At 47.7% G+C, this 17815-nt stretch overlaps 1 protein-coding gene across 1 annotated transcript in view; it reads right to left on the bottom strand.

Annotated features, from left to right (window-relative positions):
• Positions 1–17815, bottom strand: part of CTNNA2 (catenin alpha 2) — a 2858593-nt gene that overhangs the window by 2015149 nt on the left and 825629 nt on the right. The gene's annotated exons all lie outside the window — the stretch shown is intronic.

Here is a 17815-nt window from a genome sequence, read left to right on the forward strand (position 1 = left end):
TCACCTTGTGGGTGCCCAGGAGTGGACATTTCACAGGGAAAAGCCAGGAAGGGTTCCACAGCAGTATGCGTACAGTGCCAGGACGCCCCAGTTGGGGTATGAGTGCACTTTACAAGTACAAATTTCATTCATTCATTCATATAGATCTTGCATCAAGCCTTCCTCGATTGCACACATGCCTTATGTGTAGTATGCTTCCGTTAAAAGAACAAACTTTACCCTCATCAACCAAACCAAAATGATAAACCAGTTCCGCCTCTCACAGGTTTTTCCTTCTTGGAACATCTTTTAGGAAGTTTTTCTCTAGGTCTTGCCTTCATACTGTTGGAGACCTATTATTTTCATACAGTACATATACTTAAAGTGGGCTGTGGGTCAGATCTTTGCTCATAATTGGATGGCATGATGTCTATTTTACTTCCCTGCTCTCTGAAATGGCTTTTCTCCCTGTTTTTGAGTTTGGCTTTCCCAGCAGTATTTCATTTTCATAGGGTGTTCACTTGATGGTGTACCCTTCCAATGCTAACCTCAGACATTACAGTGGATGTGAGGCACTGTAGCCCTCATTTAGTGTTTGGTAGACAGGGCACTGCCACAAATACCACAACATACCTGGTCCAGCTAACCTGACAGTTCACCCACTCTATTTAGAGTGTTGTGGTACCTCTGCAGAAACTTTACAGATCGACATATCTGATCATCCACCCTATTTAAAGGAGAAAGTCTGACACATTTTTTTGTTTGTTCGGGAAAATTCCAAACAGACAAATAAAGAAATTACCCTGGAGTTTCAAGGAGATTTTTGTTTTGCATAAACAAAGACCTGCGTTGGGAGTTTGTTTTTGTGAAACAAAAGTGTTTGCTGAGCAGCCACATAAACTGTGCCTGGCACTTAGCACCCTTCCCATGCCAGACAGGTGGAGGTTCCTAAATATGCTATTGACAGTCTGTGGAGAAGTGGTGGTTGTAACTTCTGCCCCCTGCTGGCCAGGTGTATGTCCACCCTAACTTGGAGTCTGCGTTTTATCACTGTCGCCCAAACCTCACACTCCTTTTTCTGCTTTCTTTTTAGCCCCCTTCCCTTTCTGACCACCCTGACAGCTAATACTTATTCTTGAGGCCCTGTGTACTTTCAAAGCCATCTGCCTCTCTATCAGAGGGTAGTCAATTTAAAATGGATTTTTTTGCCATTTAAAGATGGCATACACATTAGGGTGGGTAACCTTCAATGCAATATCCTCCAAATTGCGCAATTTTATTAAAATATGACTGCTGCTGGTGATGCACGTGCATCCATGGTAGCCACCTCTAAATGGTTGTTCTTAAAATATACCAAATTGTATCCACAGATGGCCACCCAAAATACACGCACATGTATGATATCAATGTGTTTCAATGTGAAACACATTGATATCATACATGGCTTCTGTGGATGTTCAAGCCTCTGTGTCAAACGCACACAAAGGTGATGAAACAAATGCTTGCAAATAGCCTAAAACACTGGCAATTATTCTGCATAGCATGCCAACTCATTGTTTTTCACCCACCATGCTACTCTAGATAGAAGCCTGCCTTAGGCAAATCAGTTCTGACCCTGCTAATCATTTAAACAGTTCATCCCTCAGAACACCTCAGCAACCACCAGCTCTTCGACACCACGCAGTCTGGATTGAGGTCAACTACATTACATGAACAGCACTTATCGCAACTGCAGTCGGTATCCGCATGATCCTTGGCAGAGGAGACATGGCAGTCCTCTTTCTCCTGGACCTCCATGCAGTATTGGGCCAGGTTTCACACCCTATCCTTATTAGGCTCCTACACAAGATTGCCATCCAAGGTGGCACTCTCAGCTCGAACTGGCCCTTCATAACAGATTGAACACAACCTGTCAGCCTGGCAACTTACTTCTCGGAAGACAGAAAAATCATCTACAAAGTGCCTCAATGGTCATTGCTCAGCCCCGCCCTCTTCAATGCATACATGATTCCTCTGGCCAAGGTCATCAGTGAACATGACATCAGCATCCTCTCCTACGCTGACGGCATGCAACACAGACTCTCCATTTAAGAAAAGACTCCCAAAACAAGAAACAAGTACACCTCTTGCATGACGAAGCTACTAACTGGATGAAAGCCAGCTTTCTCCAGCTCAAAAATGACAAGGCAGAAATAGAGATCTTCAGTCAGAAACACCTCACCATGGGTTTCCAACTGGTGGTTGTGTGAACTCAGACCCACACCCAGCACCCATGCCAAGAAACTTGGAATAATCATTGACAGCTGTTGGACTTGGCCTTTAGGCCATGAGAGGTGAGAGTTGCCCTGTTTTAAAATGTAATGTCACGAAATGGTGTGCAGGAAATACCCCCCCATTTTAGAAATGCACCTGACTGAAATGTTCTGTATTTAAAATGGATGCCATGGCCATGGGTTTGGCCACCTGACTGCCATAGGTCAGCGGTCTAGATATTATTACCCAGCCACCCCTAGCTTTGGGAGGGAAGCCTGGCACCAAGGGTGCTCAACCCCTCCCCTTGAGCCAGTTTAGACCAGTTGCCCCTAACATTCTAGAAGGTTCTGGCACTGACTGGGAGGAGGGTACAAGTAAGGGGCATGTGCCAGCAGAGAGACATACAGACCTGGGACAGGAACGTGAGGGGACCTGCTGCAAGGTGTTACCGCCACATGGGCCTGTGAGCTGGGCCCTGCACCCCTCAAACCCCCCCTCTGCTGTCCCCCGGGCCCCTGACGAAGGAGGCCCCCCCCTAGGTCCCTGACAGTGTGGGGGACCGTGAACCACGCCAGCGCTGCACGGAAGAAGCCCCCTGGAGGTGAGGAGTGTGCCCCTGGGGCTGGCTGTGGAACTGTTCGCCCCCTTGTGAGGGGTGCCTGCCAGACGCTGTGCTGCAAAAGCGCTATTTTGGGGAGGCTGGAGCCCCAAGGAACTGTTAGTGGCTGTGGCCTGTGACTGTTGTGGCCCCCGAAGTGCTGTTGGCCCTTTAAGCTCCAGGGCCCTGAGAGCTGTTTGGGCAGAGGGAGGAGCTGTGCGCCGTGAATAGCGCCCTTTTGCTGAGAGGAATAGCGCCACGGGAGCCTACCCTGCGTTTTGGCGCGCTTTTGGTGATTAAAATAATTAAATAAAAGGGAGCCTACCCCTTACGGCCGCCGAAAATCACCGTCGGGGCCCGGGCGCCGTAGAGACTGTGGCGCTGGCGAGGAGACCCCCGCTGTTGTGGGCATCGGTGCGGCGACCTCCGTTGCCAGGAGAGGGCCGCCGGAGTGAGGTGAGGGCCGCGCTAGGCCCTGAAGCCGGAGAATCCAGCATCATGTGGCTGGGGCGCCGGTGACGTCACCAGCCGCGCCCCCAGCCAGGCCGCGCACTGATTGGTGGTGGACGCCGTGCCTCCTGTCTAACCGCGCAGCCATTGGTGGCGGCTGCCGCGGCATCGAGGAGGGAACCCGGAGCCCGTCGGCTCCAGATCGAAGTCCCGGGTCCCCGTGAGGCAAAGGGAACCCGGGTGAAGCCGTCAGAGGTGTTGCGGGGCTCCCATGCAGAGGAGGGAGCCCCGGGAAAAGCGACCGGAGCAGGAGCCGACCCCGCCGGTCTGCGCCCCGAGGTCAGGGGCTGGCGGAAGAGGTAGGGCCGGGGCACACTGTCGGTGCCAGCCCCGCCGCTACAAGAGAAGCACCGCCGCCGGACCTGGGGAGCCCCGCGAGTCCAGAGCAGCGCGGCGGGGGCCTCGAGGCACATTGTCGGTGCCTGCCCCCACCGCCCAGGAGACCCCAGAGGAGCCGGAGCCCCCTCCTACGCCGCAGGACTACAGTTGAGTGGGGCATCCATCAGACTGTGTGGGGGGGGAGAAGGCAGCGGGGTACAGGGTCGGTGCTCGCCCCCCCAACTGACCGGAACTCAGTGGGCCCTTAATTCTTAAACGTAGAGTCCCAGGATACAGGGACTCCGAAGGTGGAACTGCGATGGTGGGGCATTAAGGGCACCTGTTAGGTACTGTAGATCTTGCCCTTCATGCCAGGGTGGAGTTGCCCTAGGGCGTCCATTAGAGGCCTGTATGTAATCCTAGTGCAGGGTGTGGATGCCGATGCCCCCCCCTGGTTTTGCACCTAATGTTTGATTTTAGGTATAATGGGCTACCACGCCTAGTGTGTTCTTCCCCCATATGGATGTCGCTGACGTCACATGCCAAGTGCTAACCCTTTTTATATTTCAGCTGGACGATTTGGACTTATTTACCGTTTCTGCCTTGTTCCCAATTACCTTGTAAATAATTTCCCCCCTGGGTATATACTGCCCTGGCGCTCTCTAGCGCCTTGTTGTGATTACGGCCTATGTTATGTTTACCTTTGCAGGTTGGAAACAATAGAGAACTTATTATTTTCCAACTCAAGCAGTGTCGTGCCTCTTTTGTGGTGTGCCTGGTGTGTCGTCTGTGGGTACTGCGTCAGTGCTTCACATGTCCTCCGAAGTTTGGCCTGCCCGCTCTGCTCCATGCTACCCCCCCTGCAGAATTGGTAACCCCATTTCTTACAACAGCAAACTAAACATGACCGTACAACTCAACACATCGATAAGTTACTACTAAAAAGTGTCTTGTAAACATACAGGGCAGGGTACTAACAAGTAAAACTAGGACACAGTACATACTGAAGCTAGTGTTCTCACACTAAAATAAAACCCAGAGCTATTCCATGAATCAGCCTGGCTAGACTTTCCCCCAATAGGCCAATATGATTAATAGCTTTAATTTTCACTTCTGCTTAGGATAGGGCTAGAAAGTGATTCAAAGGTATTTCCTGCTTAGTTTTTAAAACCAAAAAATCTGATTTTTGATAACTTTGTAAAAATGTACTTTTGGCATCAAGACTTAAAAAAACTGTTCTGCACTCATCACACCTTCAAAGATCGAATACATATCCCTGATTATGAGAATTAACAGTCTTGGCTCCAGACTAACTGCAGGGAGAATGCAGCCCATTGTGTACCTGCCTATTCACACAGCCTATTCAAAAGTGGGGCTGTGCCCAGCTCCTCCCTCCCATTCTGCTAGTGATGGCCCATCCAGGGACACCTAATATCCCTATAATTTGTGGCTGTCCAGGCGGAAAACACAAATTTCAACTACACCTAAGTAACGTGACCAGGTACAGGCTACAGGCACTAAAGGGCTAAGAGAAGAAAATTACTACTTTCTAACAGTGGCATTTTAAAGATTTTACTTAACAATCAGACTTCACCATAAGTTTAGAATTTTCATTACAATTCCAAAGACACCATGCATGAATTGGTTACCTGCTGCCATTTAGAAATTACAGCTTATTAAATGTAATAGGGTAACAATGTCAGTCTATGGGAAAGGTAGGCCTTGCAGCAGTCAAAAACGAATGTAAGAGTTTTTTACTACCAGGTCATGTGAAACTTAAAAGTATATGTCCTACCTTTTAAATAAACTGCACCCTGCCATCTGGGCTGTCGAAGGCCTACGATAAGGGTGACTTATATGTATAAAAAGGAAAGGTTTGGGCCTGGCAAAAGGTTCATTTTGCAAGGTCGATATGATAGTTAAAAACTGCACACATAAATTTACAACACAACACAAGCATGTCAAGCCTACAAAACCGATGAACCTACTCCTTATAGTTTTTTGTTTATTAGCACATTTGGAAAAAATAAATATTTTTTCTATATGACCCCACCCACTCTAATGGTGGCATGCTTCATCACTGGGTCGACCTCGGCCCTAAAGCCGAGGTGGGCTCAACTGCATTTGAGGGAGCACTTATGAGAACTTACCGGGAGTCTAAAGATAAAAATTCCTATTGAGGATCAAAGATAACTCTTTATTAGTGACCCTTGGTGGTATGGTTAAAAACTGCAGAAGGAGAGATGTCTAGGTTTATTATGGTCCTATGACCCTCACTTATATTGTCAACATGTTTCAGCCCTATTACTAGCCTACACAACGTCCTGGTCTTTCATCAGAATCTATAGAGTTTTCTGTGCCCCGGATATATTGCTGAAAATAGAAAATGTATGTGTAAATCAAATGCAGTATGTTAGTGTCCTACATGGCTTCTGGAGACTTGCCTAACAATGACTGTTGGGAAAAAATGTAGCGCCTGTAATAAAATAAGAACAGACAAATAAATAAACAAATAACCAACTCAATTTGACATTCCAAGGGTTCGTAAGTTTATATGTGGAAAATGAAGAAAACCAAGATGAGCCCATAATAAATAGGACTGTGTAGAAAGTGCCTCTATAGTGTGCACCTATTCCACATGCATCCTCATAATAATTTAAACATGCAATCTACACTCCGGATCATAGACCTTGTAAGTTTCGCAATTTGCATATTTTGCTAACTGGATTCCTCTGACCATGTATCCACATGTAGAGTGTGATGCTTTCATATGTGCATGCTGAATGCACATATAATGAAAATGGACGTAAAAACATAATTTTTCAAATGTCTGTATCATGCTAAACACCTGTCCTTCAAATGTTGGCAGGTGTTGGCTGAAAGGAAAAACCATAGGAATGCAGTTGTCAAATTGCTATTGTGATGGTGTTAGTATATTATGAAGCGTTTCCAAAGTTGTAAAACGTGCTGATAAAAATCGCAATCGCACTCACCCACTTTGGGTCACTATCAAAGCTCCTCAGGGGGCAGGACTGCACATAAAGGCTGGCAGGGCAGGCATGAGACATGTTTAAAGGGCTACTTAAGTGGTTGGCATAATCAGTGCTGCGGGGCCCACAAGTAGCATTTAATTTACGGACTCTAGGCACACATAGTGGCACTTTATTAGGGACTCACAAGTAAATTAAATATGCCAATTGGGGATAAGCCAATATTACCATATTTTAAGGAATGAGCACATGCACTCGTTAGCAGTGGCAAAGTACACAGAGTACAAAGTCCAGTAAAAATGAGATCAGCAAAAGTGAAGGAGGAAGGCAAAAAGTTAGGGGGAACACCACTGTAAGAAACTGGGTTGTTGGTTGACTTGGGCATGAGCCATTGTCTAGCAAGAGTCGCAAACCTTTGCAGGGTGAACCACAAAATGTCAATAACTTAACCTGTGCTTAACTCTGGGTAGCTTGGCACAAAAAGAAGTCAGGTGTGACTTAGAGGCAAAGTGTAAAGTATTTATGTAGCACACAAATAGTAACTAAGTGAAATCACAACATAAGAAAAATCAAAAAGCAATTTAGAAACATAGAGTACATTTGAATGAATTATTTGGCACTAAATTGACAAACATCCAATCATAAGTCCTTGGGTTATGAATTTTGAAAGCTTTTAGTGAAAATTAGCACCTAAAAGATCAATGCTCTAGCTGCGGACATCTAGCTGAGGAAGACCAGGTCAAAGTAGAAATAAATATGCATGACACGATGTAGCAAAGTCCAAATACAAGCAGTGGATTGGGCCCAGTCAGTGCTTACCTCTGGATTTAGAAGAAATTCTGGAACAAAGGGGTCCATTAGGATCCTATCGGTCATTGGGAACGCCCACCATAAGGGCGGGGGTCCCGTTGGGGTAATAGGATGCGCCCGCCACTGTGGCGGGCGCATCCTGTATTGTTAGCATTGTGGCGGGCGGTACTCTCAGCACCGCCTGCCACAATGCTAACAATGCACAAATGCATTTGCATTAACAAAGCGGCAGGCACCGGGCGGTGTCCGCCGCTTTTTTTATTGCAAATGCAGGGGGGTACCACATTTACCCCCCTGTGTGCACCCCCCCACCTCTCCATCACCCCCGAAGTGAAGACAGGCATCTGTTCTGGCCCATCCTTATATGGCTGGCGGTGTCTAATGGGCACCGCCACCATGTTAGTGGACGGTCTTTCCGTCAGCCGCGATCCCCCCGCCATACTAATATGGCGGGGGGCATTTAGGTGAGGATGGCGGGCAGACTGCCCCCGCCAGGCCGGCGGTGGCTACCGCCAGCCTGGCGGGGGAAATCCGCCCACAATCCTAATGGGCCCCAAAGTGTCTGAGAAGCTAAAAGCACAGTGGGGAAAACCTGCAGGAGTTGTCTGAGAAGGAAGTGTAATGGTTGGATGGCCTTCAGTTGAAGCCGTGGTGAGGATTTCACATTCAGACTTAGTCACCGAAATGGAAGTCGAAAATCTCCAGCAGGACAAGGCAGAGGGTTGTAGCTGAAGACAGTTACATGAAATCAGATGGCCATTTGGTGAAAGACCGATGAAAGGATTTGCTGCTGCAGATTAAGCATGGGCGGATTTTGCGTATCGGCAATCCGCGGATTTGCGGATTCGCGTATTTGCGTATTTCGAAAATACGCAAAATCCGCGGATCCTAGCGTATTTATTTTTTTGTGTTTGCACGGGTTTCTGCACGTTCGCGAGGGTTTTATTGTACAAAACGCTCGCGAACGGGCAGAAACCCGTGCGAACAGAAATGCATAGGCCTCTATCCAGCATCACAGCTGATTTTCGACGGTAGATTTGGGAAGAAGGCACATCTGCCCAGCCTTGACAACGCTCACGATTGTTTTTGGGCTGATGAATGAGTCACTGAATTTAAGCTTCAACTAGGGCACATGCTTTATTGATATCTGTAAGTGCTTCCTGTTGAGGTTTAATTTTTGTGACAGGACAACCGTGCCAGAATGAACCCTGCCCTTCATATTTATTCAAGAAGACGCCACCGTTTTGTGCCATACCTCTACTCAACTGGAGGACTTTCTACTGGATAATCAGTAAGTGCTACCTCGTTGGGTAAATGTATAGTGCTTTTACTACACTACAGCTGCCTAAAGTGCCAGAGAGTTGTCTACAGCGACCAGGTGTGTGTTACTATGCAATGGCGCCGAAGGGCGCAGGGGTCCCTTGAGTGAGCTGTCCATCTTAGTGGGTAAATGTCGGGAAGACGGTGCCCACCGCAAGTGTGTGGGCGGGGCCAAACGGGCGGGCTCCCATGCGAGTGCACATGCTTCTTGTTTGTATAAAAGGTCCGAGACCGATCAGACCAGCAGATGAAGATACAGAACCTCCTGGTCACAGGAACAGCACGGGGATTGCGCTCGTGAAAGGCAAGGATGCAAAGGCCTCTATCCAGCATCTCAGCTGATTTTCGATGGTAGATTTGGGAAGAAGGCACATCTGCCCAGCCTCCACGACGCTCACGATTGTTTCTGGGCTGATGAATGAGTCACTGCATTTGAGCTTCAACTAGTTCCAGCGACCATGTGTGTGTTACTATGCAATCGCGCCGAAGGGCGCAGGGGTCACTGTCTATTTTACAATGGCGCCAGCAAGCTGCCAGCGCCGTTGTAAAATAGTTACAAAGTTAGCTTGCACAGGAAGCATTTAGATAAAATAAAGCAGGTGCTGCTTTATTTTATCTAAGTGCTTCCTGTGCAAGCTAACTTTGTAACTATTTTACAACGGCGCTGGCAGCTTGCTGGCGCCATTGTATACACGAGTTTGAACCCGTTAGGTCCGCGGATTTTTTTTTTCCGGATTTTGTGGGAAATCCGCAAAATACGCGGATTGCGGATTTCCCAAAAATCCGCAAATCCGCGGGCGTAGCGGATTTTACGCCCACGCTTACTGCAGATAAGAACGTAGTGGGTGAAACCGCAAAATCAATTTGACTGCCAATGCACCTCGGGCGGATAGGCAGGGCAGTTTTCGACCAACATTTACCAAGTCCTCCGTTTTGGGAATTGGCCATCTGTGCACCTTTAGCACTTCAATCAAAGGTCCAGGAGTGGTGGGACACCTCTGTGGGTTCAGTACCCACTCAGGCTGGGTCAAAGCACGGGTTCAAGATGATGGTAGACTTTTATGCTCCTGTGGCTCTGAACAGGAGGCCAGCACACCATTCTTTGGAGTCGCCTCTGGTAGCCCTGGGTGCAGATGAAGATGTTGGGCTCAACAGCAGGGCTGGCGTCTGTGGGTTCAAGGCAGGTTCCAGGCAGCAAAGCAAACCTTCCAGCTGCAGCAGCAGTCTGGCAGAGTGCACAGCAGGTCACAGCAGCAGTCAGTCCCTAGACAGGTTTCAGGCACAAAAGGACTAAGGGCAGGGAAATGCCAACATTCTAAACGTGTAACTGCTACAAATGATGGACGGATTGCTGAATGATTCAAACACTCTACCCCAGTCAAGAGATCTGGGTTAAATCCATTGTTCTTTTGCCCACTACGCCACCCCCATTTGGACCCAGCCATATGCAAATCAGTTTTAATTTATTTTTATTTATTTATTCATTTACTTGAGTTTTATATAGCGATGGCTAGACCCGTAGGTATCAGAGCGCTTGACATGAAAAAAGTTACATAAGTTATAAGTTACACATTGTTACAGAAGATACATCAGTTACAAGTTACATCAGTTGGTTCATGGCGTGTAGAAGGGTAAGGGGGTAATGTAAAAGGGTAACGGGGAGGGAGATAAAGCGGAAAGATGAAGGAAAGTCAGCCCAATGTCCGGCTGGGTAGGTGACAGCCGAGAGCTCCACCAGGCATCAGCCAAATAGGTAGGTCTCCACAGAAAAACATTTAAGATCATGGAAGACAAGATGAATGGAGCTCAGAGGGTTAGGGGGGTAGGGTGAAGGGGAAGGAGGGAGAGATGACAGAGAGAGGAAGGAAAGTCAGCCAAAAGTACGGCTGGGTAGGTAACGGCTGAGGGGGAAGTCCACAACCCATCTCCTCTTAGTATAGTATCAAGGTCAGGTCGAAGTCCCTTTTTTGTCCCAGAGTAGTAGCACAACGTGGTAGGGACTACTGTGGCAACCATCTTGGGGTCAGGCAAGGGAATTCTGACTTTGGTGTTACATTCAGCGGTCCCATAATCTTTCGCTCGAAGGGGTGTTTGTTGAGCAATGGAGCAGCTAGAGGCCAGAGCCAGTGACCGCTCGCTTCCCGAGGAGGAGAGTATTGGCGTGATATAGCTACAAGGGGGAGAAACGGCTGCCATTTTAGGATCAGGCGGGGCGCCTCCTATATTGCTCTCACTCTCTCATAAAAATTAATTAGTCTCAACAAAAAACGAAGCCTTGATTCGTGGTGGGCAACAGACAGCTAAAGGGGACTGTAGCATTATTTATGCCCCCATCTTGACAGGGAACGTGTGCTCCTCTGGGTGTTTATGTTGATCACGCTTCGATTACAGTTAGGTCGTCTTAATGTCAGGCATCTGAGACAGGCAGGCCAGAGGTTTGTGAGGTGAGAGGGTTTGATTGCACTAGTCAAGGATGAAAGCAAGGGGAGGGCTTACTTGGTTCTCTTTGGAAGTAAAAATAAATGCCTATAGATCAGGATCTCCTGGTGGACTCCAAGACAGCGATCATCACCGCGGTGGAATCCGCCATTTTAGATACCGGCATCAGGGTCAGGGAAGCCAGGCAGGTTGGAGGTTTGTGGTAAGGTGAAACAGCGCACGGAGAACGAGAGAACCAAAGAATTAGTTACATTGCCTTTTCCTGCGGGTAAGTCGAGTACACCTTTTGGGGCTGTTAGTAGATGTTTTAGTTTCAGACACGCAATCGGGATCTGTCTGAAGTAGAGAGAGTATTGAAAGAGGTGGTATACACTACGTCATATATGTGGATTAAATGGAAGAACACGAAGAAAATGTGGAAAATAATGTGGATTAAACTGGACAATTTGTGAACATGGTTAAACGGAGAAACACTGGCTGGATTTGATATCCATTAATGCAGTGCGTCTGGGAGTGGAGCGTGATTTTCGCGCTCCCCACAGCATTGAAGTAGAGAGAGACCACGTCTCAAGATGTGGGTCCGCATGTCGTCCTGGAGCGGTCACCAAAGAGTCTGGCCTGTCCCCGTGTTCATAGTCTATTGGGCTGTATGGTGTAGCGCAGACTTGTTGATCTCGAGTGCTCCAGACCGTTATGGCAGGTCATCCAGGTAGAATCGCCATGATCATCTCCGGCAATCAATGTAAGTCCCAAGATGGCCTCCATGAGCCGAGCCGTAGTTGGGAACTGGCTGTAGTCTTGACGCTGTGCCTCATTGAACAGTTCAGACTGAAGTGCCAAGCTAGGTTCTCCCTGGACTGGAAACACGCATCCTGTTACAGGTTTCGAGGTATGTCACCCTTCGTCAGTAAGGCTAACTTGAATCCAGTGGCACAGTGAGAAAGGGACCCACGTCTGGGCATACCCATCCCACTTAGGGCGAAAAGTGTAACTGAAGCAAATGATGGACAGAATGCTGAATGAGTCAAACATTCTCCCCCAGTCAAGAGATCTGGGTTAAATCCATTGTTCTTTTGCCCACTACGTCACCTCAGTTTGGACCCAGCAATATGCAAATCAACCTTGACCCTGTGCCTCATGGGGACAGTCCAGAACGAACTTCCAAGCCAGGTCCACCCTGGACCGAAAACAAGCATCCTGGGACCAGTTTTGGGGTGTGTTACCCTTCATCAGCCTGGCTAGCTTGAATCCAGTGGCACAGTGAGCAAGGGATGGAATGCTGAATGATTCAAACATTCTCCCAAGTCAAGAGATCTGGGTTAAATACAACGTTCCTTTGCCCAGTACACCACGCAGATCTGTGACTGGGGGTGAGTGTCTGAAAAGTTTCAGCGCTGCATCCATCATCTCCTTGTGTTTGTTTTGTTTGCACAAAGTTGGCAGGGTATGCCCAGAAGTGGGTCCCTTGCTCACTTTGCCACTGGATTCAAACTAGCCTGGCTGATGAGGGGTGTTACCCCAAACCGGTCCCAGGATGCTTGTTTCTAGTTCAGAGAAGACCTGGCTTGGCAGTTCGGGCTGGACTGTTCCCATGTGGCACAGGGTCAAGACTGATTTGTATATAGCTGGGTCTAAACTGAGGTGGTGAAGTGAGCTAAAGAACGATGATGGATTCAACCCAGATCTGTGACTGGGGGTGAGTGTCTGAAAAGTTTCAGCGCTCCGTCCATCATCTCTTTGTGTTTGCTTTATTCCCCCTAAGTTGGCAGGGTATGCCCAGACGTGGGTCCCTTGCTCACTTTGCCACAGGATTCAAGCTAGCCTGGCTGATGAGGGGTGTTACCCCAAAACCGGTCCCAGGATCCTTGTTTCCGGTTCAGGGAAGACCTGGCTTGGCAGTTCCGGCTGGACAGTTCCCATGTGGCACAGGGTCGAGACTGATTTGCATATAGTTAGGGCTGAATAAAGGTGGCAAAGTGAGCTAATAAATGATGATGGATTCCACCCAGATCTGTGACTGGGGTGAGAGTCTGAAAAGTTTCAGCGCTCCGTCCATCATGTCCTTGTGTTTGCTGTGTTTGCCCTAAGTTGGCAGGGTATGCCCAGGTGTGGGTCCCTTGCTCACTTTGCCACTGGATTCAAGCTAGTCTGACTGATAAGGGGTGTTACCCCAAAACCAGTCCCAGGGTGCTTGTTTCCCGTTCAGGAAAGACCTGGCTTGGCAGTTCGGGCAGGACTGTTCCCATGAGGCACAGTGTCAAGACTGATTTGCATATAGCTGGGTCTAAACTGAGGTGGTGAAGTGAGCTAAAGAACGATGATGGATTCAACCCAAAAAGTTTTAGCGCTCCGTCCATCATCTCCTTGTGTTAACTTTCTAAACGTGGCATTTTCAAATTTTAATGAAAAATCTGACTTTGTTGTTAAACAGAGTTTATCATTACAAATCCCTGGGTCTTACTCATTACAAATCTATCTGCTCCAAATTAGGAATTACAGCTAATTAAATATAATAGGATATTGTAGTATCTTGCTTAGCTATTTATGCATCTCCCCTGTTACCTTGGTTCCTAGCTGCTCAGCCAGGGTCGAGTGGAATAATGGTTTGATGGAGATAAATGGAATGTTTGGGTGTCTGTGTGGTGAGGTGTGACAGGTGGAGTATGGGCTGAGCAGCAGGCAGGCTGCCCCTGGTGGGGCTCCTCTACATGATCTTTCCAACATGCAATTAAGACTAAATTAACCTATTTAAACTACATCTCAGCTACCAGACATTATCATTACATTTTTGTGAGGATTTGAGAAAAAAGAACCTATGCAACTACAGTGAAGATGTATATTCTACAGACAAAACCAGGAAACTTAGAGTACAAGAAATCTCACACAGAAGTAACTAGAGAGAAAGTAACTGTAAAGACATATTTGTTGAAGCTGTACAGAGTCTGACAGATTGCCCTGCAGCCCTTCAGCCAGGCCAGTGTCCTGTTCGTCGAACGGTCCCAGGAAGGGTGTGCTTCTTTTATTGACATTCCTGTATTTCAATATGTATGATGTCAGATTACAGTACAATGAGCTTTTGAATCAACTTGGATTTTTCACCAAAGAAGTGGAATAATGTTCAGAGTTACTCAGCTCTTTGGTTGTGCTGTATTATCAACATTATGTGTGCACAGAGAAGGCGATTCCACTCCATACAAAGCTAGCATGCTGTGTTCAATGATTTGTCAGCGTTTGGTGAGAAATGAGTGGCAGCTGACATGGTGGACTATGCTCATAGAATTTCACTGCGGTGCGAGCTACATTACGGGTACAAGAAGTTTTGGTGTTGAGCACTGGTAGTGGCAGCCGTAGTGGAGCCATCACAATTGCTTTAAGTGAAGTCGGTCAAACTGTTACAAATCAGTTTAAAATTGGAAGCACGAGCCGGTCTCAGCGCGTGGACCTTACCATTTCTACGGGGTCGCGCGGAAGTGTTCCAAGGACTCCTGCAACATCTCTGTTGACACACAGTAAAGCAAGATTGCCAGTGATGTCTCCTGTGGCACACGAGCTGCAGTGAAGTGGGTAGACGTTTATGCCACATAGGATTTATGTGTTGGTAGAATGGTGCCCAGCATGTCCTACCTGCATTTTGACAACTCTGGTAAATATGATTGGACAAATGATGCGGTCTCATAAGGAGGAGATTCCTTGTTCATTCATTTTGGGTGCCTTACACAAGCATTTTTTTCCCTCTCTTGGCTGTAACATTGAAGAGCAAACCTAGGGGGGATATTCTCAAGAACATGTGATTAACAGCGCAAAATAAGCATAACTCAACATTGCACATCGCAGTCTATCACGGGAAAACAACGCCGTGTTAATGGCGTATTCGCGACACAGTGGTACCATGCAATAGGTTCACGATAACGTGTGAAATGTCTGCGTTAAAACCAACGCGAAGCCGCAAAAACGCGAAACACCAACGTGAAAATAGTAGCGATGAGGCCAATCAGGATACAAACATCAGCGATAACCAGAGACAGGCCTGCAATCCCCACATGTCATGCGGGAAAATGTTCCATAAAAGCAGATGAAAAAAACTGTGAGATGACAACGTACGAGCACAACCCCACAGCCGTGATGTAGAACAAATGACCATTGTCCCACATCAGAAAGACATCTCCTCACAAATAGCCACAATGTACATTGACATGCATTCTGTATGTAACCTGCGCCAAGGAGGCACACAGCAGAGCCCAAAAGAAGCCCTGTTGTCACTTGTAGGCCACAAATGACAGGCAAAATGGAATGAATTGGGACACATGCCGAACGCCGAAGAGTGGGATACCGTACCAACGTTGACACACAGAACTGGCAGTTTGGATACGTGACACCCTCAACAGCCTCACTGCACAGAGGTGACACACCCACCATCCATCAACAAATTTCAAAATTGCTGGCACTACATGTTGCACCCACACTTGTCTGTGTGTAGTGCCTGTACAGATGAGTGACACGCACACAGGGAAAGTGTCTTGGAATGCATTTATTTGCACTTGCTGTGCCTGTGGTAATTCATCGTACTGTCCCATGATTGCTAAGGACCTTCACAATGTGACGTCAACATGAGAAGAAATTTTCAATGATGGATTTCCTACGGGCTATTCCTGCTGCGGCGGCAGTGGGGTTTTGTCCACCTGCCTCATCTTCATCATCATCTTCTGGTGCATCTTGCACTCGTATCCATGGGGCATTGCTCTGTACACATATGTTGTACAACACACAAAATGCAACAATCATCTTGCACTCAATGTCTGGGCTGTACAGGAGCCTTCCACCTATGACATCCAGGCACCTGAAACCTGACTTCAACATATCAAATGTGAGCTCCACTATGCTCCTGGTGCGTTTGTGGGCCAATTTTTACTGCCTCTCTGCCTGTGTGTTCAAGGCTCAGAGGGGTGTCATCATCCAAGCGCAGATTGCATATCCTTGATCACCTGTGACAGTGCAGAGAGACATGAGACAAGACTACGTACTGCATGATGTGTTGGCAGGCTCACTGGTACATTGGTGTGTAATATATGTAGGTAATCTCAATTTACCTATTCTTAAATACCGAATTTTACCGGTATTTAAGAATAGGTAAATGGAATGTAGATAATTATTCAGTAAATTTTACCGAATCGGTAGGATTCAGTAATTAAGAATCGGTATTAACTGATTCGGTAATTCCCATTCATTCCTATGGGCCTCCAGAATGGGAAGCCATTCAGTATTACCGATTCGGTAAATACCAAATCAGTAATAGGGGGAACATTTTCAGGGGTGGCAGGGTGTCACATTGACACCCTGTTGCACCCCTGAATAGTGCATGGGTGCACATGTGGCACACATACATGCCCTATGGGTATGTATGTCTGCCACACTGCACTGTTGTAAAAGCAAAATAATTTACCACCAACTTGTAGTTGGTGGTAAATAAGGAATCCTTAACTCAGGAATGCACTAACTTGAGTGCTCCCTACATTTCGGATTTGGTAATTTACCGAATCGGTATGTTAAGAATTCGGTAATTTACCGATTCCTTAATTTACCGATTGAATCCAGGAATCATGCCACCTACATCTCAAAAGCCATATACCGGTTGGTAACGGCCAAAATTCGGTAATTTCGTCCGTTACCGATCGGTATTGGGCGACCTTCATCTGGCCCTTAGTGATACCTGTATGACATGAACTGCGTGTTGCAAATGAGCGGCATCCCTGTGTATTACGTAGCCTCACTGCTGCTCCTCCGTCACCCCGAGCATAGTCACTAGTGTGCGTAGCGCGGTTGCTTTGCTTGCACTTCTACGGCACACCATTGTCATGCCTGTCTACGCATGTCCACAAGCCTGACTACGACACTGTGATGATGTGTGCTGAAGGTGGCTGGCCACGTGTGTGTAGGCCCATTGTGAGGACAGGGCTGATACAGACGTAGAGCACCTGCCTGGCTGAACTTGCCATAAGGTGGAGGGTAGACATTTCGACGCATGCTGCGCAAATAGCGACACACACAATAGTTGGCATGTGTGATCCCTGACCCAGAGCAGGTGTGCCCTCCCTCATACACCCCTTCGGCCATGCCCGCAATCCAGGGGCATGCCACATAGCAACATTGTCCATTGTGGGACGGGTGGCGGAGACGCTACAACAGAGACACACGCATTAGTCACTTTCTTGGCAAGGCCTAAACTTGACCACACCCAGCTCCACATGTGGGAGAGTCACACCCCTACACTGTACTGTTGTAGCCTGTCCACTCTGCTTACGCTCAAAGCGAGGTACGACACGGCTACATGTCCCAGGTCTTCCCCACTGCCTGCGGTGACATGGTTTGCCCGCTGTACACAGCACAATGTAATGTGGTATGGCCTGGGGCCCTCATGCATACATAACTGACCACATGGACACACTGAATGAGTTTGTGGAACTGGCTACGGGCACGTGCGCTCGGCCCCTTTTATAGCCGGGTTGGTGCTGGCAACAACTACAACAGTGATCAGACAATCAGCAGTACAAGTTCAAACAGCAAGGGTCCATGACCTGAGCTGCACAGAGTTAGTGGCACC

Source organism: Lissotriton helveticus, chromosome 2_2 (assembly GCF_964261635.1).
Source record: "Lissotriton helveticus chromosome 2_2, aLisHel1.1, whole genome shotgun sequence".
Lineage (NCBI taxonomy): Eukaryota > Metazoa > Chordata > Amphibia > Caudata > Salamandridae > Lissotriton > Lissotriton helveticus.